The 25,765-nt window shown below is 39.4% G+C and overlaps 1 pseudogene; it reads right to left on the bottom strand.

Moving 5' to 3' along the window:
• Nucleotides 1-306: 306 nt before the first annotated feature.
• The window catches only part of LOC142845506 (vomeronasal type-2 receptor 116-like), a 46,260-nt pseudogene continuing 20,801 nt past the window's right edge, over nucleotides 307-25,765 (bottom strand).

The following is a 25,765-nucleotide window of genomic DNA, read 5'->3' as shown; positions in this document are numbered from 1 at the left end:
CTCTCTCTCTCTCTCTCTCTCTCTCTCTCTCTCTCTCTCTCTCTTTCTCTTCCTTCATTCTTAAAGTGGAAGGATTCCAAGAAAGGAGTGGAAGTATGGAAGGTGGGAAGGGGCAGGGAGTAAAGAAACACACAGACATGAGTGTAAAAATGAGGATTGTTTTAAGATAAGGAAGAAACAGGAAGAGGTCAATAGAGGGGATGCAGTATCAGTTTGTGAGACAGATGAATAGGAACAAATATATGTATGAAAATGTAATAATGAAATCTCCTTCATGTGCTAACTTGAAAGTTAATACTAAATTTATTAAGCCTTGTACCTATAATGTATTTTGTTCCTGAGACCCTGAATAGAGTTCATCTGTGGTCTGAACAAAATGATGTAGCACTTGGGGGCAAAGATACAACCTAGGAGCCCTGCGCTGGATGCCAAGATGGAGAAGACCTCCACAGCCACCATGACCTTCCCTTTGGTGCTGTGGTAGACAGGGAGGAAGGTGACCCAGACACTGCAGAACACCAGCATGCTGAATGTCAGGAACTTGGCTTCATTGAAGGTGTCAGGTAGGTTTCTGGCCAGGAAAGCCACAGTGAAGCTTCCCAAGGCCAGAGCTCCCAGATATCCCAGCACACAGTAGAAAGCAGTGACTGAGCCCTTGTTGCACAGGATGATAATGTGTTCACGTTCAGAGTGTGCATCTGGGTCAATGAAGGGGGAAGATTTTCCCAGCCAGACCCCACACAAGATAATCTGGTGCAGATGGGAACAATGAAGTTAGGTGCCCGTGTTACCAACAACCACCCGAATCGGTTGTAGGCCAGAACCACAGTGATAGTTTTGGCTAAGACAGTGGAAATAGCCACAGTGAACAACACTCCAAATGTGGTCTGCTGCAGGATGCAAGTGGTTGTGTTGGGGTGGCCAATGAAGAGAAAAGAGCAGAGAAAACAGCAGTTAAGGGTGATGAGCAGGATGTAGCTGAGAGTGCGGTTATTTGCCTTCACGATGGGCGTGTCTTGCTGCTTCAGAAAGATCCCAAGAACGAGAGCTACAGTGCAGAGAAGTACAAGGCTATGCATGACAGCCCTCTCCCCAGGGGATCGTCATAGTCCAGGAAGGTCGTAGATTTCTGGAGGCAATGGTTTCGGTCTGTGTTGGCATATTGATGATCTAGACACTTCACACACTGATCCGCATCTGGTGAAAGCATGTATATTTGTTATTTCAGGTTAGTTTTCTTTTGTCCTCTTTAACCACTCACTTGAGTAGTTTAGCCTAACAGACATCCCTTGTTACTTCAGACACCAAACGAAAGAATGCTTTATGGGGAATAACGTGACTACCGTGTATTTCCTGCAATGTGACATGAACAAAGCTACAGTTTCTCCTCTTTATTCAATTGTGTGTTGTTTTGAATATTCTGATGTTATTATTTTCCACTTTTCAGAAACTTACATACTTACTTACAATATCCAACTTCAATTTGATCACAATATTGCATTCATGTAAAATATTTCCTGGGCTGGGGAGAGCTGATTCACTGGATAAACAGCTTGCTGCCTAAGCCTGATCATTTGAGTTTGGATTCCCAGGGTCCACATAAAAGCTGGATGCTGTAGCACAAGCCTCTATAATCCCAGTGCACCCCTGCTATAAGATGAGAGTTAGACAATATTTTCCAGGAGCTCGTGGGGCATCTGGCCTGGCTGATGCATCTGTGAAGAAACGTGATCTCAGGCAGAGGGAGGGTGATGACTGACTCCAATTCCATCTGTGCACCATGACACGTGCACACCCACACTCCTGGACACACACACACACACGCACACACACACACCACACTCTTGATTTTGAAAAATAAGTTTAGTGAGGTAAGACGGGTCTTCTCAAGTCCTTTCTTTGTAGTGGTATTCTCAGATATGGGGTTCAAATGGAGCTACCCAGTGAACTGACTTCTCTGATTGTTTTTCTTCTATCTGAAGGTGTTTTAAATAAGTAAATATTGCATTTTAACAGTTTGCCACATGTCTGTAGCTCTTGCATTTGGGAGGTAGAATCAGGAGGAATAGGAGTACAAAGCCAGACTCAGCTACGTGGCAAGTTAGGGCATACCCTGGCCTTTTCTGGCAACAAACAAAGGAGTTTAAAGGTGTTATCATAAAATTTGTCGGAAGGAATTAACTTCAAATATTGGATATTGGATTGTTTTTAAAGATTAATTTTTATTAAGTAGATTTAAAAATTTTAGTTTTGTGTATGTGTGCATGTGTGTGGGTTTGTGCAAATGATACAGATAGCCTAAGATCCCCTGGAGTTGCAGTTACAGATGATCTCCTACAGTGGTCTTCTAATTTCCACATGCATGCCATGTGTATTGGGGTGGTTTGAGTAATAATGACCCTCAAAGGCCACAAACATTTGGATACTTAGATGCCAGGGAGTGGCACTACTTGGGAAGGATTAGGACATGTGATCTTGTTGGAGGAAGTGTGTCACTGGGGGTAGGTTTTGAAGTTTCAAATTCCAAGCCAGGCCAAGTGGTTCTCTTCCTACTGCCTGCAGATCCAGATGTTGAACTCTCAGCTATGCTTCCAGCACAATGTCCAACTTCATGCTGCCCTGTTTCTAGCCATGATGATAATGGACTAAACTTCTGAGCCTATAAGCAAGTCTTAATTAAATGGTTTCTTTTATAAGAGCTGCTGTGGTTATGGTGTTGATTCACAGCATTAGAACAATGACTAAGACAGATGATGATACCAGGAGTGTGTTTTTTTTTTCTGTGATAGGACTGACCATGATGTTTGTTGGAGGATTAGAAGAGTGGTTGGATGATTTAAGTGGGGCTTAATGGGCCATCCTAATAGGAGCATGGAAGACTGTGGTGATGTGAGCAGTGTAGATTTGATGGCCTGTCTCAAGAGGTTTCAGAGGAGAATATTAATAAATAGCTTGGAAATTTTTCTTGTATTTTGTAGAAGTATGTGGCTATTTTCTGCTCTTGCCCAAAAAATCTGCCTGATGTTAAATTGAAGAGTTTTAGATTAATGACACTGGAAGAGGAGATTTCAAGACCACCTAAAAGTGATTGTGTTACATGGTTATTAGTGGTCACCCTTACGTAGATCTATAATAAAAAGGAGCAAGATGAACAAGGAAAAGTACAATATGTACACTTTGAGGAAAAAAGTGCACCATGAAGTGTAAACAAGCTAAATATAGTACTCAAGGGGATGGAGGTGGTTTGAATAAAAATGTCCCCTCCATAGGTCCATAGGTCCCTATTAGGAGGTTTGGCCTTGTTGGAATGGGTATGGCTTGATTGGAAGAAGTGTGTAACTAGGGGGTGGGCTCTGAGGTCTCAGTATGTCTCACTCAGTTCTTTTCTTGCTGCCTGCAGATCCAGATGTAGAACTCAGCTACCTCTGTAGCACTATGTATGCCTGTGTGCTACCATGTTTCCCATCATGATGACAGTGGACTAAGCCTCTGAACAATGAGCCAGCACCAGTTAAGTATTTTCTTTTATAAGAGTTGCCATGGTCATGATGTCTCTTCACAGCAATAGAGACTCTAACTAACACAGAGATAAACATTTAAAGAAAGCCCCATGCTAAAATTCATAATGGGAGTTGTGACCCCGGGAAGACCCCACCCAGAAAGTCTTCCAACTTTTGAAAAGAAATGAAAGAAAAGCTTAAGCAGTGAAGGAAACCATAACAACAGAAAACTAGTACAAATGTAATGGAAGTAGGGGCCATGTTCAGGCCTAGCAAATAGTAGAACTTGTCAGCTTTGAATACATGGTTCTGACTTTTAGAGTCAAGGATATATGAAAGAGATATATCCTTGTGTGGTACCTCCCTCCACAGCTAAGGAATGCTGGTGAGATTAGGTGTGTGTCAGGGGTATGCATGGAAGCCCAGAAAGGCCATTGTATGAAGTTGTAAAGGTGAAGTCTAGATTTGTTGGAGACCCAAAGATGTTGGAGATGCCAGAGTTATAAGATACCTGCCGAGGAAAGTTGCAGACTGGGTGTGGAATCAGCCAAAGAGAGAGAGAGACAGGTGTGTTGCAGTTAACAAAGCTGGAAGGAGTTAGAGTGCTGAAAAGTGTTTTGACATCAGATATGGAGATGAAGAATTTAGAGTTGACTCTGTTGACTTTTGGTCTTTCTTTGGTCTAGTATTTCCTCAGTATGCTTCCTTTCCTCTCTTTTGAAATGGTAATGTACATTCTGTGTGATTGTATGTTGGAAGTATGTGACCTGTTTTTTATTTTAATTTTTACATGGGTTACAGTTAAAGAGATTGCATGAGTCTCAGAAGAGAGTAAACTTTGGGCTTGTAAACAGTATTAAGAATGTTATAGATTATGGTGTGGAGACACAGAACTGGCTTAGAGTTCAGGCTCCTCCTGGGACAGATGAGACAAAGTTGGGAAACAATTGCTTGGCAAACCAAGCATAGATAAAAGCAAACTTTTTCTGCCCATTTCTCAAACGTTCTGTCAGAATCTGTACCCTGGATAAGGAAGTGGCCTTTGAGCTCAGTTCTTCACGCTCTACCAGTTACAAAGGAGTGCTTTGCTTCTGTATACTTTTTGCCTTGTTTCTATGTACTTCTTCTCTATGTACTTTTTATTACTGTTATTAATTGAGGTATTGAATCTTGCAAGGAGAGGTAAGAGTTTCTCATGATCATGTACGTGAGTAAAGGGGGAGTTTCAGAGTTGAGGCAATGCTTTTTGGTCTGCATAAAAGGCCATACAAAATAAAGCTTATTATGCAGTTGTTCACACTTTGCATCCCCTGTGTCCTGATTTGCATGAGACCCTTACCCAGGGACCCCAACGCACTAGACGTTGATATTATGGGGACTTTTAAAATTAGACTAAATGCATTTTACATTATAATATGGCTCCAACCCTATGGGAAGGCAGGGAATGGAATGTGGTGGTTTGAAAAAGAATGACCTCATAGTCTTGAATGCTTAGTCATCAGAGAGGAGTACTACTTGAGAAAGATTAGGAGGAGTGCCCTTGTGGAGTAGGTATGGCTTTGTTGGAGGAAGTATGTCACTGGGGATGGATTGTGAGCTTTCAAAAGCAAAAGCCAATCCCAGTGGCTCTCTTCCTGCTTTCTGCAGATTCGGATGTAGAGCCCTCAGCTACTCTGCCTGCATCATGTCTGCTGGTGTGTTACCATGTTTCCTGCCATGGTTATAATGGAGTAAACCTCTGAAAATGTAAACAGGCCCCAACTAAAATGCTTTCTTTATAAGAGTTGTTGTGATCACAGTGTCTCCTCAGATCAATAGAGCAGTGAGCTAGACTTGTGTGCCCTTTATAACACAATTATACAAAAATACATTTTATGTTTTATTATTATTTAATTTTTCTTTAGGTTTATCTATTTTATATGTATGGGGGTTTTGCTTGTACCATGTGTATAGTTGGTGTCTTCAGAGGGCATCACATCCCCCAGAACTAGAATTATGTATGGTTGTATCTTATGTAATGAAATAAATAAACCAGGTTTCCAAAGACAATTATTGCATGATTCATTATTGCAGTCTAGATTTTACATGCACACACACACACACATGGAGGTGAACTACTTGGCCAGAAGAAGAACTTCTAGAAGGAAGGAGGGGGACAAGGTAGGATGTGGATGTAAATATAGTCACACTGTATGTTATATGTGAACAAATATTCATAAAACCCATTATAATCTACACCAAATATACACTAACAAAATACTTTATTTTGAGATAGTCTGTTGTGTTTACTATGTTTCTGAGGATGACCTTGGTCTTCTGATCCTCTTTTCTCCTTCTCTCAAGTGCTGGAATTAGGTGTGTGTCACCAAATACAGCATATACAGTGCTGGAGTTGAAACCTAGGCAAGCACTCTACCAATTGAGCTAAATGCCCAACTCCACTAATCAAAGACTTTAAAAAAATACATTAGAGAGCCTTCAAGGTGGCTTGCTGAAAAAAAGGTGCCTGCCACCAAGCCCACAACCTTAGTTTAATTCCCAGAAAGATGATTACACTTTTTATTTAAAAAGTGAATTTAAAGAGTTTACCATTATAGGCCAGGCAAAGTGGCATATGTCTTTCTTTAGTTCTGGTACTTGGAAGACAGAGGCAGTGGATCTTTAGAAATTTAGGGGCAGCTTGATCTACATAGTGAGTTGCAGGACAGCCAGGATTACATAGAGAGTGATGGAGGAGGGTCGTCTGTCTATGTGTTACCTTCATTGGTTAATAAAGAAACTGCCTTGGCCCTTTGATAGGACAGAAAATTAGGTAGGCAGAGTAGACAGAACAGAATGCTGGGAAGAAGGCAATGAGGCAGACACTATAGCTCTCCTCTCCAAGATGGACGCAGGTTAAAATCCTTCCCAGTAAGCCACCACCTCGTGGTGCTACACAAATTAATAAAAATGGGTTAATCAAGATATATGAGTTAGCCAATAAGAGGCTAGAATTAATGGGCCCAGCAGTGTTTAAAAGAATACAGTTTCCATGTAATTATTTTGGGTAAAGCTAGCTGGTGACTGGGAGCTGGGCGGCGGGAAGTGGCCCGCTGTTCCATCTACAAGAGAGACCCTGTCTCTAAAAAGTTTTCATTATAGAGGTGATTGACTTCAGAATCACATCATTTATATTCATGCATTTGAACACTTAAAGGTATTAATCAGTAATTAAATATTGAAGAAATCAGTTGTCTTAACAATACAGTATATATTAATGAAAGTTAACTGGTTCTCACTGGATTCCTGCTAACATTCCATATCATGCCCCATTATCCATTCTTTTTTTTTGAGTTACTGTAAATTTTTTAAAACTTTCCCTGACTTCTGTTTGAAATGAGATCCCTTTTGATACCTAGGATGGCCTTGAACTTGCAATAAACCTCCTGTCTCAGCCTCCTGAGTAATTGGTTATAACCTCACAGATATTGGTCTGCCTCTGTCTCCTGAGTGTAAAAGGTGTATATCACTACACTTTGCTTAATATCTTAGGCTAGGGAGATGGCTCAGTGTGTAAAGAGTTGGAAGTACAAATGTGGGACACTTCATAAAAATGCTATTAATTAGAAGCGGAGAATTTTTCCATAAAACACACTTACTAGTCTCATTGGAAATCTCATTCTCTGGACACAGAGTGCAGTCAAAACAACAAGCCACATTTCCTTCTGGGAGGGATTTTCTGAATCCAGGACTACAACTTTCACTGCAGATAGACTGGGGAGTCTTAGGAAAATCAGTGAGCAAGTTATAATTCATATTTTCACTTACTACTATACTGAGCACATTATTCATAGAACTGGAACATTAGTGAACATAGTTTTTGTATCCATAAACAACCAATTGGATGGATGTTGCTGTAGCTTGGACATACACACTGCCTTAACAGTGATGACCTTCAGCCTATGATGCTGCTGAGACATGCTGAAGCCTGTAAGTGGAGAAGTATTGGGGTGGAGAAATGGTTCAGTATTAACAGCATGGGATGCTCTTGCAGAGGTCATGAATTTGATTCTCAGACTCACATTGCATGGGTCAAAATTGCCTGTAACTCCAGCTACAGGGAATCCAACAGCCTCTTTTGGCATCCATAGGCACCTGCACTTGACATGCAGATAAGATAGTCCCTTCCTTCACATTCATATAAATAGTAAAAAAAATAAAAACAAAATGTTTTTTAAAAGGTGAGAAAGTTAGTGATTGGAGGCTTGCCATTGGAAGGTGTGTTGAGACAATGGACTCATCCTACCTCTAATGTTGCTGTCATGAGGTGAATGTCTTCTACTGTCACAAAGCACACCATAGTGCCTTATCAGTCAAAAGTAATAGCTAAACAAGTCCCAGAAACCACCAAATTCAACCTAAAGATCTGTCAGTAATGACAACCCCCAACAGAGGTTGTACATATTTTCATATGAAATGTGTGAGCATTTAGGTGCATATTGGTAAATGAACATGATCTCATTACATATGGTATATAAAAAATTCTCTTCCTTAAATTAGAAGTATAGAGTTTAAAAAGCACATACATGGTTCAAGGGATTGTTGGGTATGATAATGGATTAAAAGCTGCCTCTGTGAGAGTCAGTGAAAGACAAGAGTTACAAGAGTCACAGTTAAAACCAAATAGACTCTACTTTTAGCAGAGAAAGAATTAAAGGAAAATAAAATAAGCCTACATGACGCTTTTGTTTCCAAAGGAACAGTCAAGCTAGTGCTGCTTCACCATCTTGCTCGCACCAGGTCAAGGACAAAAGTAGCCGTCAATGAGGGGCAGTTGGTCATGGACACTAGAAAACAGCAGCTGGAACATGATAACCCCGTTTGCAAGCCAATAGTGGATTGATGGGTGGAGAAAAACTGGGTGAGCAGATGGGAGCTGAAATGAGGCAGAGAAGCTTGAAGCTGAGATTCCTGCCTGGCATCCTGGAAACCATTGCCCGAGCAGAAATCACCCCTACCGCTGCTTTGGTGAACCGCTATGAAATATTTCCTCGACTATCATTCGTGGCCCTAAACCATGCACTGTGCTTCTTATTCCTACTTTACTCTCCATTTCCATTTCTCCAATTCCTTCCTCAATTTACTATTGAAGGAATGATGGACACCCTTAGCTCTAAAATCTGCGAAGTATATCTTCTCCAATCAGTACTCTAATGATGCTGTCTCTGAACCATGTTAGGAAAAAAAGAAAATACAAAAGTGTCTTCTACTTCAAGTTAACATGAATATTTCTGTCAAATCTCTGTATTTGTTATTGTAATTGAATTTCCTCATAAAGATGTTAGGACATCCCATGCTCAAGGATTGATAGAATTAATATTGTGGAAATGACCATTCTACCAAAAACTATTTACAGAATCAATGCAATACCAATTTAAAATTCCTATTTCATTCTTCACAGAAATAGTAGTATCCTTAATTTTATATGGGTCCTAAAAAACAACATATACTATTTCATATATTTATATTTTTAATATCCAGTAATATTTTTTAAATTTATATAGAAAACTTAAAAATATCAGTACATAAAAAATCACAAAACGGGAGCAGCGGCGCCCAGACGCGGCGGAGCGGCGGCGCCCAGACGCGGCGGCGGAGCGACACCGCATTCAGGAAGAGGCTTTGGGAAACCAGCGCGGCAGCAGACGCAAGCGGCAGGGTCAGGCGGGCAATAAGGAGAGCAGATCGCCCTACTACAATCAAATCAAAGAGGTAGGCCTTTGTTTGGCCAGGTCACTGGCAAACGGGGAGCCTGGTCCTGTCCGGAAGACCCTTCGGAGGGGTGAGAGGGTTCTTGGCCTGTGGCAGGAACCAGGAAACAGAGCGAGGGCATTTTGTAAGCGGAGCCCTGGGCCAGCAGGGAAACCTGATCCGGTTTTTAAAAGACCCATTAGATAGGATTAATAGGAGGAGATGGGCAGACGCCAAGGCAAGAACTCACCCAATAATCTGAAAAACAACATGAAAACACCAGAACCCAAGGATCTTACAACAGAAGTATTTGAACAATCTAACACAGAAGAAGTGGAAAAAATTGACTTTATGAACGCAATAGAGTCCCTTAAACAACATGTAAAAAATGCCCTTATAGAAATGGATGAGAAGTATAACAAAAAGTTTGAAGAAATGAGTAAATATGTACATGATACCCTGGGAAACCAAGATAAAACGATCAAACAGGTAATGGAAACAGTTCAAGAATTGAAAACTGAAATGGAAGCAAGGAAGAAAACACAAACTGAGGACCAGCCGGATATGGAAAATCTAGGTCAACGAGCAGAGTCTACAGAAACAAGCATAATCAATAGAATACAAGAGATAGAAGAAAGAATCTCAGATGCTGAGGACACCATAGAGAAAATAAACGAACAGATCAAAGAAAACAGCAAAACCAACAAATTCTCAACACAAAACATTCAGGAAATATGGGACACAATAAAAAAACCAAACTTAAGAATAATAGGTATTGATGAAGGAGAAGAGTCACAGCTCAAAGGCCCAGAAAATATATTCAACAAAATTATGGAAGAAAACTTTCCCAGCTTAAAGAAAGATATTCACTTAAATATTCAAGAAGCATACAGAACACCAAACAGACTGGATCAAAGAAAAACATCTCCTCGCCATATAATAATCAAAACACAAAATATACAGGTTAAAGAAAGAATATTAAGAGCTGCAAAGGAAAAAGGGCAAGTAACTTATAAAGGTAAACCGATCAGACTTACACCTGACTTCTCTATGGAAACTATGAAAGCCAGAAGGTCCTGGATAGATGTTCTGCAGAAGCTAAGAGACCATGGATGCAAGCCCAGACTACTATACCCAGCCAAGCTTTCGTTCACTATAAATGGAGAAATCAAGACATTCCAGGATAAGAATAAATTTAAACAATACGTAGCCACAAATCCAGCCCTACAGAAAGTAATAGAAGGAAAATCACAACGCAAGGAATTCAACACTGCCAACACTGCCTACAATAACCCAGGCATCTAGTGACCCTTCACCAGCACATCTCAAAGAAGGGAGACACACAATCTCTACGACCAAAAGCAATAAGAATAACCGGAGTAAACAACCACTGGTCATTAATATCACTTAATATTAATGGGCTCAATTCACCTATAAAAAGGCACAGGCTAAAAGATTGGATACGAAAACAGGATCCAACATTCTGCTGTTTGCAAGAAACACATCTCAACCACAAAGACAGGCACCTACTCAGAGTAAAGGGTTGGGAAAAGGTGTTTCAAGCAAATGGTCCTAAGAAAAAAGCAGGTGTGGCCATATTAATTTCTAACAAAACTGACTTCAAACTAAAATCAATCAGAAGAGACCGAGATGGTCACTTTATACTCATAACAGGAACAATTCATCAGGATGACGTCTCAATTCTGAATATCTACGCCCCCAATATAAAAGCACCTACTTATGTAAAAGAAATATTAGAACTCAAAGCAGACATCAAACCACACACACTAGTAGTAGGAGACTTCAACACACCTCTCTCTACAAGGGACAGGTCAATCAGACAGAAACCTAATAGAGAATTAAGAGAATTATTGGAGGTAATGAAGCAAATGGACTTAACAGACATATATAGAACATTCCACCCAAATAGGAAAGAATATACCTTCTTCTCTGCAGCTCATGGAACCTTCTCAAAAATTGACCACATACTTGGTAACAAAGGAAACCTCCACAGATACAAAAAAATATCAGTGTCCACCTGTGTCCTATCTGATCACCACGGATTAAAGTTAGAAGGCAACAACAATGCTACCCACAGAAAGCCGACAAACTCATGGAAACTGAACTGTCAACTACTGAACCACACCTAGGTCAAGGAAGAAATTAAGAAAGAAATTAAAGTCTTCCTTGAATTTAATGAAAATAAAGAGACAACATACTCAAACCTATGGGACACAATGAAAGCAGTGATAAGAGGAAAGTTCATAGCACTGAGTGCCCACTTAAAGAAAACGGAAAATGCATACATTGGGGACTTAACAACACACCTGAAAGCTCTAGAAAAAAAAGAAGCAGACGCGCCCAGGAGAAGTAGAAGATTGGAAATAATAAAACTGAGGGCTGAAATCAACAAAATAGAAACACAGAAAACAGTCCAAAGAATCAATGAAACAAAAAGCTGGTTCTTGGAGAAAGTCAACAAGATCGACAAACCCCTATCCAAACTAATTAAACGACAGAGAGAGAACACACAAATAAATAAGATCAGAAATGAAAAGGGGGACATAACCACAGACACAGAGGAAATTCAGAGAATCATTAGATCTTACTACAAAAGCCTGTATGCCACAAAACTGGAAAATGTAAAAGAAATGGACACTTTTTTAGATAAATACCATATACCAAAGTTAAACCAGGACCAGGTGAACAGTCTAAACAGACCTGTTAGTCGCGAAGAATTAGAAGAGGTTATCAAAAACCTCCCCACCAAAAAAAGCCCAGGACCAGATGGTTTCAATGCAGAATTCTACCAGAACTTCCAAGAAGACCTAATACCTATACTCCTTAATGTATTCCACAGTATAGAAACAGAAGGGACATTACCAAACTCCTTCTATGAAGCTACAGTTACTTTGATACCAAAACCACACAAAGACTCAACCAGGAAGGAGAATTACAGGCCAATCTCACTCATGAACATCGACGCAAAAATCCTCAACAAAATACTGGCAAACCGAATCCAAGAACACATTAGAAAAATTATCCATTATGATCAAGTAGGCTTCATCCCAGAGATGCAGGGCTGGTTCAACATACGAAAATCTATCAATGTAATCCACCATATAAATAAACTGAAAGAAAAAAATCATATGATCATTTCATTAGATACTGAAAAAGCATTCGACAAAGTTCAACACCCCTTCATGATAAAGGTCTTGGAGAGAATAGGGATACAAGGATCCTACCTAAATATAATAAAAGCTATTTACAGCAAGCCAACAGCTAACATTAAATTGAACGGAGAAAAACTCAAAGCCATCCCACTAAAATCAGGAACACGACAAGGATGTCCACTCTCTCCATACCTCTTCAATATAGTGCTTGAAGTTCTAGCAATAGCAATAAGACAACATAAGGAGATCAAGGGGATTTGTATTGGAAAGGAAGAAGTTAAGCTTTCGTTATTTGCAGATGATATGATAGTATACATAAGTGACCCCAAAAATTCTACCAAAGAACTCCTACAGCTGATAAACACCTTTAGTAATGTGGCAGGATACAAGATCAACTCCAAAAAATCAGTAGCCTTCCTTTACACTAAGGATAAGGAAACAGAGAGGGAAATCAGAGAAGCATCACCTTTCACGATTGCCACAAATAGCATAAAATATCTAGGGGTAACCCTGACCAAGGAAGTGAAAGACCTATTCGACAAGAACTATAAGTCTTTGAAGAAAGAAATTGAAGAAGACACCAGAAAATGGAAGGACCTCCCTTGCTCTTGGATTGGGAGGATCAACATAGTAAAAATGGCAATTCTACCAAAAGCAATCTATAGATTCAAAGCAATCCCCATCAAAATCCCATCAAAATTCTTCACAGATCTGGAGAAGACAATAATCAACTTTATATGGAGGAACAAAAAACCCAGGATAGCCAGAACAATCTTATACAATAAAGGATTGTCTGGAGGCATTACCATCCCTGACTTCAAACTCTATTATAGAGCTACAGTATTGAAAACAGCCTGGTATTGGCATAAAAACAGAGAAGTCGACCAATGGAATCGAATAGAAGACCCTGACTTTAACCCACAAACCTATGAGCACCTGATTTTCGATAAAGGAGCTAAAAGTATACAATGGAAAAAAGACAGCATTTTCAACAAATTGTGCTGGCAAAACTGGATGTCAATCTGTAAAAGAATGAAAATAGATCCATATCTATCACCATGCACAAAACTCAAGTCCAAATGGATTAAAGACCTCAATATCAGTCCGAACACAGTGAACCTAATAGAAGAGAAAGTGGGAAGTACTCTACAACACATGGGCACAGGAGACCACTTCCTACGTATAACCCCAGCAGCACAGACACTAAGGGCATCATTGAATAAATGGGACCTCCTGAGGCTGAGAAGCTTCTGTAAAGCAAAGGACACTGTCACTAAGACAAAAAGGCAACCCACTTACTGGGAGAAGATTTTCACCAACCCCGCAACTGACAAAGGTCTGATCTCCAAAATATATAAAGAAATCAAGAAACTAGACCGTAAAAGGCTAATCAATCCAATTATAAAATGGGGCACTGAGCTGAACAGAGAATTCTCAACAGAAGAACTTCAAATGGCCAAAAGACACTTAAGGTCATGCTCAACTTCCCTAGCGATCAGGGAAATGCAAATCAAGACAACTTTAAGATACCATCTTACACCTGTCAGAATGGCTAAAATAAAAAACACCAATGATAGCCTTTGCTGGAGAGGTTGTGGAGAAAGGGGGACACTCACCCATTGCTGGTGGGAATGCAAACTTGTGCAACCACTCTGGAAAGCAGTGTTTCGGTTTCTCAGGAAATTCGGAATCAACCTACCCCTGGATCCAGCAATACCACTCTTGGGAATATACCCAAGAGAGGCCCTATCATACAACAAAAGTATATGCTCAACTATGTTCATGGCAGCATTGTTTGTAATAGCCAGAACCTGGAAACAACCTAGATGCCCTTCAATGGAAGAATGGATGAAGAAAGTATGGAATATATACATATTAGAGTATTACTCAGCAGTAAAAAACAAGGACTTCTTGAATTTTGCATACAAATGGATGGAAATAGAAAACACTATCCTGAGTGAGGTAAGCCAGACCCAAAAAGAGGAACATGGGATGTACTCACTCATATTTGGTTTCTAGCCATAAATAAAGGACATTGGGCTTATAATGCATGTTCCTAGAGAAGCTAAGTAAGAAGGTGAACCCAAAGACAAACACATAGGCATCCTCATGAATATTAACCTTCATCAGGCGATGAAAGGAGACAGAGACAGAGGAGCACGGGACAGAAATCTCAAGGTCCAAATCAGGAGCAGAAGGAGACGGAGCACGAGCAAGGAACTCAGGACCGCGAGGGGTGCACCCACTCACTGAGACAATGGGGATGTTCTATCGGGAACTCACCAAGGCCAGCTGGCCTGGGTCTGAAAAAGCATGGGACAAATCCGGACTAGCTGAACATAGAGGACAATGAGGAATACTGAGAACTCAGGAACAATCGCAGTGGGTTTTTGATCCTACTGCACGTACTGGCTTTGGGGGAGCCTAGGCAGTTTGGATGCTCACCTTAGGAGACCTGGATAGAGGTGGGCGGTCCTTGGGCTTCCCACAGGTCAGGGAACCCTTATTGCTCTTAGAGCAGATGAGGGAGGGTGACTTGATTGGGGGAGGGGGAGGGAAATGGGAGGCGGTTGCGGGGAGGAGGCAGAAATCCTTAATAAATAAATAAATAAATAAATAAATAAATAAATAAATAAATAAATAAATAAAATCACAAAACTGCAAGGCAAAAGAAAAGATTAAAATATATATAGTTTAGTATAAAACATTAAAAGACGTATTCACAGAAAATATTGTGATCATGTATCTTTCTTCCTTCAATTCCTCTTAGATCTCCCTAACTCACCCTTTGTTCAACTCTATGCCCTTTCTTTCTCTATGTTTACAAAACAAGGAAACAAAACTGAAAAGAGAAAACCCCAATGAAACAAACACACATAAAGCAAAAGACCAATAAAATAGAAAGTTTTCAAACAAAGAAATATGACATAAAAGTTCTACAAAAATAACATTGAGATTCTTGGGAATGGACTCTTCCCTGAAATGAGACTTTATTAGAAGAAATTACTCTTTTCTTTATAAGAAGGTCCATTGTAAATAGATTTTGGTTAGGAGGTCCTTATCAAGATTTGTTTTACTATGTGTAGTTAATTGTATTATAATTATACCCAACTCACCTCTGTAATTCCTGTGGCCCATTCTATCATGTCCTCAGATAAAGATAATTGTTGACCAAGTGGACCATATGGGGAAAACTGTCCAACTTTTACTTTAAGTCCTAGACCTTCTGGAAAGTTCCAATAGTTGAGAATGTCATACTCTGCATTCAGTTTCATTTTCTCATTCAAATTCACTTGTTCTCCAGCATGATTAGTAAACTGCTTGTCTTTTAGAAAAGGGTGCAGCTAAAAATGATGTATTATTTTATGAAGTTGGTACCAGAGTGAAGACAAATAACTGAAGTGTTTGGGAAAGTTTTGTATAATTTAAATTCTTGATGCATAAAGTAAATTTAACATAGGTATCAAGAATGTAGGGCAAATGGCAGCCTATGGATAGCTAATATATTATGATATTTTTGAAAATAACAATCTTGTTAATAGATAGTAGCTCTCAATAACAAGCACCAAGATAAAAAGTAAGTGAAAGAAAACCTGGCAATTGTCAGTTTGTCTAACAAAATTTAGTTGTAGTAGGAGGCCACTTGTTCATTTCCTGGCCACCCAGACTCCCTAAATAACCACACTGAAACTGTATTAATTAAATCAAGGCTTGGTCTATTAAATCTAGCTTCCTATTGGCTAGCTTTTATATCCTTTTTAAAATTTCTGTTTTTAGTTTGATTAAATATAAAACTTTGGAAAAGAAAATCAAATTCAAGCTGGATGTATAAGTTTAATTCAATACAATGAACAGTAGTATCTCTGAACAAGTTGGGGCCTAATTCTCTGAGTTTAGTTGTTCTTTTTGTCATTAAATAAATAATGACCTCTCCAGGGATAATAACAAACATCAAAGCAAACAAAACAAAAACAACAAATAAACAAAAACACAAAAGCATCTTGAGAACACATAACTTAATAAATCCCTGAAGAAAAATTATGAGATATAAAATATAAATGAATATCATTTGGTGTGTATTTCTAAGAAAAAATAAACTCCTTGAGATGAAAATAGAATAGAAACAGAAACCACATAAAATTGAAGTTTTTATTATTCATCATCCATCATATTTAGTAAGTAAAGGTATTAGGCAGGATTTTAAGAAATCATCACCCTTGGCTTTGGGGGAAAATAAATGAAAAAAAAGCTAAATCACCACTGAATTATAACGCAGGGTATATATACTTGGAGAAAATAAAAACATATTTGAATTCTCTCTTTGTGGTAGGTGTTTTTGTGATTTTTGAAATTTTATTCTTCTCTCATACATTACATCCCTACCACAGTTTGCCCTGCCTTCAATTCTCCCAATTCCTTCCCCTTACCTCCCTTTTCTGCCAGATATCCTCCTCCTCCATTTCCCTTCAAACAAACAAGTAGCTGACCTCCCTGTGATATCCACTGAATATGACCTAACAAATTGCAGTAAGACTAGGAAGAAAACCTCATATCAGGGCTGGAGGAGATAGTCCAGTAGGAGGAAAAGGGTCCCAAGAGCAGGCAAATGAGTCAGAGACACCCCTAACTTTCACTGTTAGGAATTTCACAAGAGCACAAAGCTAATAACCATAACAAATATGCAAAGGATCTACCTCAGATTCATGAATGCTCCATGGTTGCCACTTCAGACTCTGTGAGCCCCCATAAGCCCTTCTTGGTTTATTTTATAAGCCATGTTCTCATGATTTTTTCCCACCTCTCTGGCTCATACAATCCTTCCTCCCTGTCTTCCTCAGGGTTTGGCTGTGGATCAAAGCCTATGCTCCCATCAGTTGCTAGATGAAGAAAGCCTCTCTGATGACAACTGTATAATTCATCAATATATGAATATAGCAGAATATGATTAGGAACACAGATTGCTCCAATCATAAGAGGTCAGTCAACAGCCATGCAGCTGGTGACCCCACTCTCTAAGACCTCAACAGTGGAACAAATACCTGGGCCCTCCACCAACTCCCCAGACTTTTCTAGCCAGCCAGCATGGAGTTTCTTGTAGGTAGGCACCCCTAAAACTGAAACCCAGCCAGCGGCCCCTACAAACTACTAACCCTACCCTGCCCCCAATCCCCCTAATCCTCCTGCAACCACAGTGGAACTCTGAAACACAGCTTACTCCAATACTGAGGGGACTTGAGAGGTTAGTGAACAGCCACATGGTGGGACAACCCACTCCCTAGGACCTCACAGTGGGACAAATTTCCAGGCCCCTCCCTCAACTCCCCAGCCTTTCCAAGCCAGCCAGCAGGTAGTTTCCTGTAGTAAACTCCCTGAAAACCCAACCCCATCCACTAGACCCACCAAGCTACTAGAGACACCCTGCCTATGAGCTCAGAGTTTGCTTCAATACTAAGAGGACCAAGAGCTTGCTACAACACTGAGAGAACCAAGAGAGAGCACCAAGAGAGTAAAACAGGAGAGAAGACCACAAGAACAGACTTACAGAGACTTCAGAGCTTCTTTGAGATGACATTGATAAAAGAAAACAGACTAAGAAAAACTCCCAAATGCTCAGACAGCCACTGCAAGGATACAATCAAGATGCAAAGACACTCCTTACATCAACTGAAGGAAGAGATGGATAGGTGCCAATGCAAGAATTCCTCCAACAACCTAAAAAGCAACATGGCAACATCACAACACAGTAGTGACACAACAGGAAGACTTAATCATCCAAACCCAGAATAATCAGAAGAAAATGACTTTAAATATAATTTTTTAAAATGATGGAGACCTTTAAAGAGGAATAAAGAACTCCTTAAAGAAATGTAAGAAAAGACAAACAAAAATTGAAATAAATTAATAAATCCCTCAAAGAAACCCCCCCCCAAAAAAAAACAATCAAACAAGTAAAGCAAACAGTTCAAGACTTGAAGACAAAAATAGAGATAATAAAGAACACACAAACTGAGGGAATTCTGGATATCAAAAATCTGGGTAAACAAACAGGAGCTACAGAGACAAGTATAACCAACAGAATACAAGAGATAGAAGAAAAAATTCAGGTGCTGAAGATATATAAAGAAAACAGACTCATTGGTCAAAGAAATTGTTAAATACAACAAACTTGTAACACAAAACATCCAGGAAATCTGGGACACCATGAAAAGACCTAACCTAAGAATAATAGGGGTAGAAGAAAGAGAAGAAATCCAGCTCAAAGGTACAGAAAATATATTGAACAAAACCATAGAAAAAAACTTACCCAACTAAAGAATGGCATCCTTATGAATGTACAAGAAGCTTACAGAATGCCAAATAGACTGGATTAAAAAAAATAGTCCCTTCACCATATAATAATCAAAACACAAAAATACAGTATAAAGAAAAATTAAGAGCTGCAAGGGAAAAGGTCAAGTAACAAGGTAAACCTATCAGAATTATACTTCATTTCTCGATAGAAATCATGAAAGCCAGGAAGTCCTGGATAGAAGTGCTACAGACACAAAGAGACCATGGATGTAAGCCCAGACTGCTATACCCAGAAAATCTTTCAGTCACCATTGATGGAATAAACAAGATATTCCATAAGAAAAACAGATTTAAACAATATGTATCCACAAACCCAGCCCTACAGAAAGTACTAAAAGAAGAACCCCAACCCAGGAAAGATAACTGCACTCACAAAAACACAGGCAACTGATAACCTCCTACCAGCATAACTGAAAGAATGGATACACACAAACACTACTACCTAAAAAATAAACAAAATTAACAACTGCTGGTCATTAATATCACTTAATATCAATGGACTCAATTCACATATTTTTTTTTAAAAAATATAGCCTAAGAGAATGGATACAAAAACAGGATCCAACCTTCTGCTACATACAAGAAATACACCTCAGGCTCAAAGACAGATATTACTTCAGAATAAAGGGGTGGGAAAAGGTTTTCCAATCAAATGGACCTAAGAAGTAAGTGGGTGTAGCTATCCAAATATCTAACAAAATAGTTATCAAACTAAAGTCAATCAGAAGATAAGGAAAAGGACACTTTATATACATAATAGGAAAAAATGTCTTTTATATCTTAATTTAACACATTTCCATTATTTTATATATTTTTTATTTTTCACTTTTTTTATTATTAAAAATTTCTGCTTCCTCCCCGCCTCTGCCTCCCATTTCTCTCCCCCTGCCCCGCTCTTTTCCCCCTCCCTCTCCAGCAAGAAGAGCAGTCAGGGTTCCCTGCCTTGTGGGAAGTCCAAGGTCCTCCCCCCTCCCCCCAGGTCTAGGAAGGTAAGCACCCAAACAGCCTAGGCTCCCACAAAGCCAGTATATGCAGTAGGATCAAAACCCAGTGCCATAGTTCTTGGCTTCTCAGCAGCCCTCATTGTCTGCCATGTTCAGAGAGTCCGGTTTTATCCCATGCTTTTTAAGACCCAGTCCAGCTGGCCAAAAACTGGGAATGGGGGATGGGGTGGGATGGGGGAAAGGGGAGATGGGGAGAGTAAAAGTGAGAAGGGGAGGATGGGAAGAACTTGGGGGAATGGTATGGTTGGGATAAAGGAAGGGTAGATATGGGAGCAGGGAAGTATATATCTTAATTAAGGGAGCCAATTTTAGAGTTGGCAAGAGACTTGACACTAGAGGGGTTCCCAGGTGTCCAGGGAGATGTCCCCAGCTAGTTCCTAGGGCAGTTGAGAAGAGGAAGCCTGAAGTGGCCCTACCCTATAGTCATACTGACGAATATCTTGCATATCATCATAGAATCTTCATCTGGTGATCGAAGGAGATAGAGAGAGAGACCCACATTGGAGCACCGGACTGTGCTTCCATGGTCCAAATGAGGAGCAGAAGGAGGGAGAACACGAGCAAGGAAGTCAGGACCTGAGGGGTGCACCCACACACTGAGACATTGGGGCTGATCTCTTGGGAACTCACCATTATTTTATATTTTAATCACGAGACTCATGGCCTATGGGCAAGGTCCCAGCATGTCTGTTTCCAGGGTTGGCTCCATAGCTTCTCCTCACTCCACCTCCTCTCTCCCAGCATTCAGTTTAGAAACACAGAAAACAATCCAAAGAATCAATGAAACAAAAAGCTGTTTCTTGGAGAAAATCAACAAGATTGACAAACCCCTATCCAAACTACTCAAAAGGCAGAGAGAGATCCTGCAAATTAACAAGATTAGAAATGAAAAGGGGGAACTAAGCACAGACACAGAAGAATTCGAAGAATCATTAGATCTTACTACAAAAGCCTGTATGCCACAAAATTGAAAAATGTGAAAGAAACTGACATTTTTTTAGATAAGTACCATATATCAAAATTAAATCAAGACCAGGTGAACAATTTAAATAGACCTGTAGGTCGTGAGGAATTAGAAGCTGTTATCAAAAACCTCCTTCCAAAGAAAGCCCAGAACCAGATGGTTTCAACGTTGAATTCTACCAGAACTTCCAAGAAAAGCTAATACCTATACTCCTTAATGTGTTTCATATAATAGAAACAGAAGAGTCACTGCCAAACTCCTTTTATGAAGCTACAGTTACCCTGATACCAAAACCATGCAAAGACTCAACCAAGAAAGAGAAAACATACCAATCTCACTCATGAACAGCGATGCAAAAATTCTCAATAAAATACTGGCAAACCGAATCCAAGAACACATCAAAAATATTATACTTTATGATCAAGTAGGCTTCATCCTAGAGAGGAAGGGCTGGTTCAACATATGAAAATCTATCAATGTAATCCATCATATAAATAAACTGAAAGAAAAAAAACCATATGATCATTTCATTAGATGCTGAATAAGCATTTGACAAAATTCAACACCCTGTATGATAAAGGTCTCAAAGACTTAGGGATACAAGGTTCATTCCTAAATATAATAAAAGCAATACACAGCAAGTCAACAGCTAACATCAAATTAAATGGAGAGAAACTCAAAGCCATTCCACTAAAATCAGGAACAAGACAAGGCTGTCCACTCTCTCCATACCTCTTTAATATAGTGCTTGAAGTTCTAGCAATAGCAATAAGACAACATAAGGAGATCAAGGGGATTCGAATTGGAAAGAAGAAGTCAAACTTTCATTATTTGCATATGATATGATAGAGTACATAGATGACCCCAAAAACTCTACCAAAGAACTCCTACAGCTTATAAACATCTTTAGTAATGTGGCAGAATACAAGATCAACTCCAAAAAAAATCAGTCCCCTCCTATACACAAAGAACAATGGAGCAGACAGGGAAATCAGAGAAGCATCACCTTTCACAATAGCCACAAATAGCATAAAGTATCTTGGGGTAACTTTAACCAAGGAAGTGAAAGATCTATTTCACAAGAACTTTATGTCTTTGAAGAAAGAAATTGAAGAGGATACCAGAAAATGGAAGGATCTCCCATGCTCTTGGATTGGGAGGATTAACATAGTAAAAATGGCAATTCTACCAAAAGCAATCTATAGATTCAATGCAATCCCTATCAAAATCCCAACAAAATTCTTCACAGACCTTGAGAGAACAATAATCAACTTTATATGGAAAAACAAAAAACCCAGGATAGCCAAAACAATCATACAATAAAAGAATTTCCAGAGGCATTACCATCCCCAACTTCAAACTCTATTACAGAGCTATAGTAATGAAAACAGCTTGGTACTGGCACAAAAACAAAGATGTTGACCAAAGGAAACTAATCAAAGACCTGGATATTAATCCACAACTTTTCACTTTAGCCTCAGGGAGACTCTTTTGACAAGGGCAAAAAGCAGCCACATTCTTCACCGAAATATTGAGTGTGGTAACCCAGACCCAGAAAGACAAATATAATATGTTCTCACTTATAAGTGGCTTTTAGACATAAAGCAAAGAAAATCCAATATACAATTCACAAGTCCAGAGAAACTAGACAGCAAACAGGACCCTAAGAGAGACATACGTGGATCTAATCTACGTGGGGGAGTTGGAAAGGACAAGATCTCCTAAGTAACTGGGAGTATGTGAATAATATGAGAAAGTAGAAGGGGACAGGGGAGAGGAGTGGATAAAATATATAGCTCAATAAAAATAAAAAATAAATGTGTTAATTTAAATGTAAGAGCTGGTTGTAATAAGTCTGACCTATAGGCCAAAAAGTTTATAAATAATACAAGCCTTTGAGTGATTACTTAAAAGTGGCTGCAGGATGGAACGAGACATAAAAACTTCTATTTATAGAGCACCTTACCCTGGGACAGCCACGCCCTTCCCTTCTTCTGTGGACTTTATGGCGTGTTGTGAAGTAACACGCCTGGGAACTCTACTACCCTCATTCATCTCCACTGTCCAGTCTGTCTGCACAGGCTTTGCTGCGTGTTGTGATAGTCCTGTGAAGTATCCCTTCTTTAGTCAACTCAGTCATTTCCCTTTTTTAAAGCTTCTTCTCCATGGATGGGACGCCACATACTTAAAATTAATACTCTCAGAAGGTTCCTTCCTCCAGCTTTTCTCTGCAGATTCCATTCTCCACATTTTGTGATTCCTTCCATGTGCCTAGGCACTCCACCCTCCACACTCAGCTCTGGCCTCTCAGCAAATGTCCACAGCCTCAACTGAATCCCATGGGACTCGCAAGATTACACATATTCTGTATTTTTATATAGAAATCTTTGATCTGGCAACATAAAATACTGATGTGGATTTAGAACACATTTTCTTCCTTCCTTTTAATTATTTCTGTATAAATCTTGACTTACCCCCCCCCTTTGTCAGTGTTTCTAGTAGTTTATTTTGTATTCTTAGAGATTCTAAGAAAAGTAGTGTGGCCTCCTAATGAAGACATTTAGAAAAATCACATTGCTTATGTTATGAGCAACCCAATGGGAAACACATTACCTGCCAGGATGAAAACATCAATTCTTCTGCCTTTCTTAATGGTTTTACTTCGACTTGATGAAGAAGCATCTCATGAAGGCCATGGGCCACAGCATACACAGCATTGTATGTATTGTAAGCATACTCAGTCATGACCTTATCAAAATGGTTGTTAGGTGAGTCATGCAAGGAAACATTAGTCACACAGTTCTCAACTGTAGTACAGTCATCAGCAAATGAGCAGTTAAAAAAGTAGAACCAGAACCATTGAAGGTAAAAATCTTCTGGGTATTTGGAAGGGTGAAGTGTTTGGGTAAAATTTCTGAAACCAGAGAGTTCTTTGTGGTGATGTGAGAAAATGAGGCTCCCATGCAATGACTGCAAAATGAAATGCTTTGAATGGCTGATATCATTCCATTCTGCGTTCATGATCCACACTTTCCCTGTAACTAAAGTCTGCTTTAAATAAGACAGGAAGCCTCTCAGAAAGTCACTGTCCCCATAGGTGATGATCACATTTGCTGATGATTTCAGAACCCGTGTAGGATTCAATTGTTCCTGTGCCAAAAAGGATACCTCACTTACTGGGATCATCTCCACAAAATCTATACCATAATCTGTTTCTGTCCATTTCTGCCCTCAGGTCTGAGATTATCTGAACACCTTTTTGTCCTTCAGATACAATCAACCCCACCCAATTCCAGTGGAAATAACTCAACAATAAGACAATGCCACTGGCCAGAGATGTGTCCTTGGAGGCCATTTGATAGAGATTGGGAAACTGATCATGATTATTCAGGTTAGGATCAAAAGACCCAATGGTCAGCTAAAATGAAAAGAAGTAGAAGCAGAATTAAGAGGAGGAACTATAAAGCATGGGTCAAATCATGACAGACTTGTAGAATCAGCTAGAGTGATAAAAAGAATTTGCTCATCACATCTGTATACATGTACACATGAGGTAAAAGGCTAATATTGGAACTACCTTGTCAATCTTCACTTTACTTTTCCTTCTTTTGAGCATAGGTCTCTAAGTGAACCTGCAGCTCACTGCTTTGGCTAGCCTGACTTTCTTATGAGGGACTCTCTGCTTTACCAGAACTGAGGTTAAAGATATGTCCTGTCATGGCCAGATTTCATGTGATAGAGATTCACACTCAGGTTCTCATGGTTGTGAATCAAATACTTTACTCCCAAAGTCACCTCTCTATATTATAATACCATTAAAATACTGGTATCCTACTTTCTGGGAGCTTTCTAGAAAATTCCTCATCACTCACAGTCCCAGGTAATCACTGTCTGCTCCTGCCTATCCCTTTTCTCTGTCCTAGACCATGGAAATATGGATATGTCGCCAAGTCACTGAACACTTACTCTTTGGGATTATAAACTTTGTCAGATGTATAATCATAATTTTCTTTCATGTTCATTTTTCACCTTCCCTTCCCTTCCTTCCTTCTTTCCTTCCTTCCTTTCCTTCCTTCCTTCCTTCCTTCCTCCCTCCTTCCCTCCTCTCTCTCTCTCTCTCTCTCTCTCTCTCTCTCTCTCTCTCTCTCTCTCTCTCTCCATCTCTCCCTCCCTCTTTCCTTCCCTCCCTCCCTCTCCCTCTCTTTTTCTAATTAATTTAATCTACACTGAAAGACTAGAACTAAATATGAACATTTACACATACAAAAATTTTCTGTCCAATACTTTGATGTTGGGTAAAGTCTGAAGCACAATGGCAGATTTTACCGTTTGTGCCTTTTCAGTCTCATCTGGTGTAGCTATGATGATTTCCAATTTGAATAAACACAAATTGTCATCTGACATTCTGATTATGACAGATGAAGCCCTACTGAAAGTTTTGTCACATTTATTATAGTCAAATGAATTCTCTTGAGTATTTATTGATATTGAAGAAATATTTGTTACAGCTAAATAATTCTGGGACAATTTAAGTCATTTTAGAGTAGATTCAATAATCTACCCTTTCAGCCTACCATATCTGTATCTCCCTTTTTTCCAAAACAAGAACCCTGAATCTAATATCCTTTGTTTAGCTTTTTTCCTGACTATTATAAACCAATAATAACTTGTAACCAATCTGCCTAAACAATGACAATATTCATAATTCAATGGAAGACCAAAATCCATCCACCCTACATTTTGGAAATATGGGTGTTGTGTTCTTAAATTTACTTCCTACTGTCTGGGAGTGATGGGATCTTTAGTGGATCCTGAAAGGAAAAATTTGGGTTAATTATCAAGTCCTGGGAGAGGTCGCTGTATCATTTGTTATCCAATCTCTGTGTAATGGAAAGTGCAGGGCTTTTCTCCAGTCTTAGCTAAAGTAGTCTGTGAGGCTAGATCATCTCTACTAACTACCTTGACATTGTTCTGAGCAGTTTTTAGTCCAAAGTCAATCTTTAGGTGGTGTTTTTCAGCTTAGTGATGCTATAATAGTCCTCG

This window comes from Microtus pennsylvanicus, chromosome 1, assembly GCF_037038515.1.
Source record: "Microtus pennsylvanicus isolate mMicPen1 chromosome 1, mMicPen1.hap1, whole genome shotgun sequence".
NCBI classification, from domain to species: Eukaryota; Metazoa; Chordata; class Mammalia; order Rodentia; family Cricetidae; genus Microtus; species Microtus pennsylvanicus.
The sequence above is the reverse complement of the archived record's forward strand: the minus strand, read 5'-3'. Positions and strand labels throughout refer to the sequence as shown.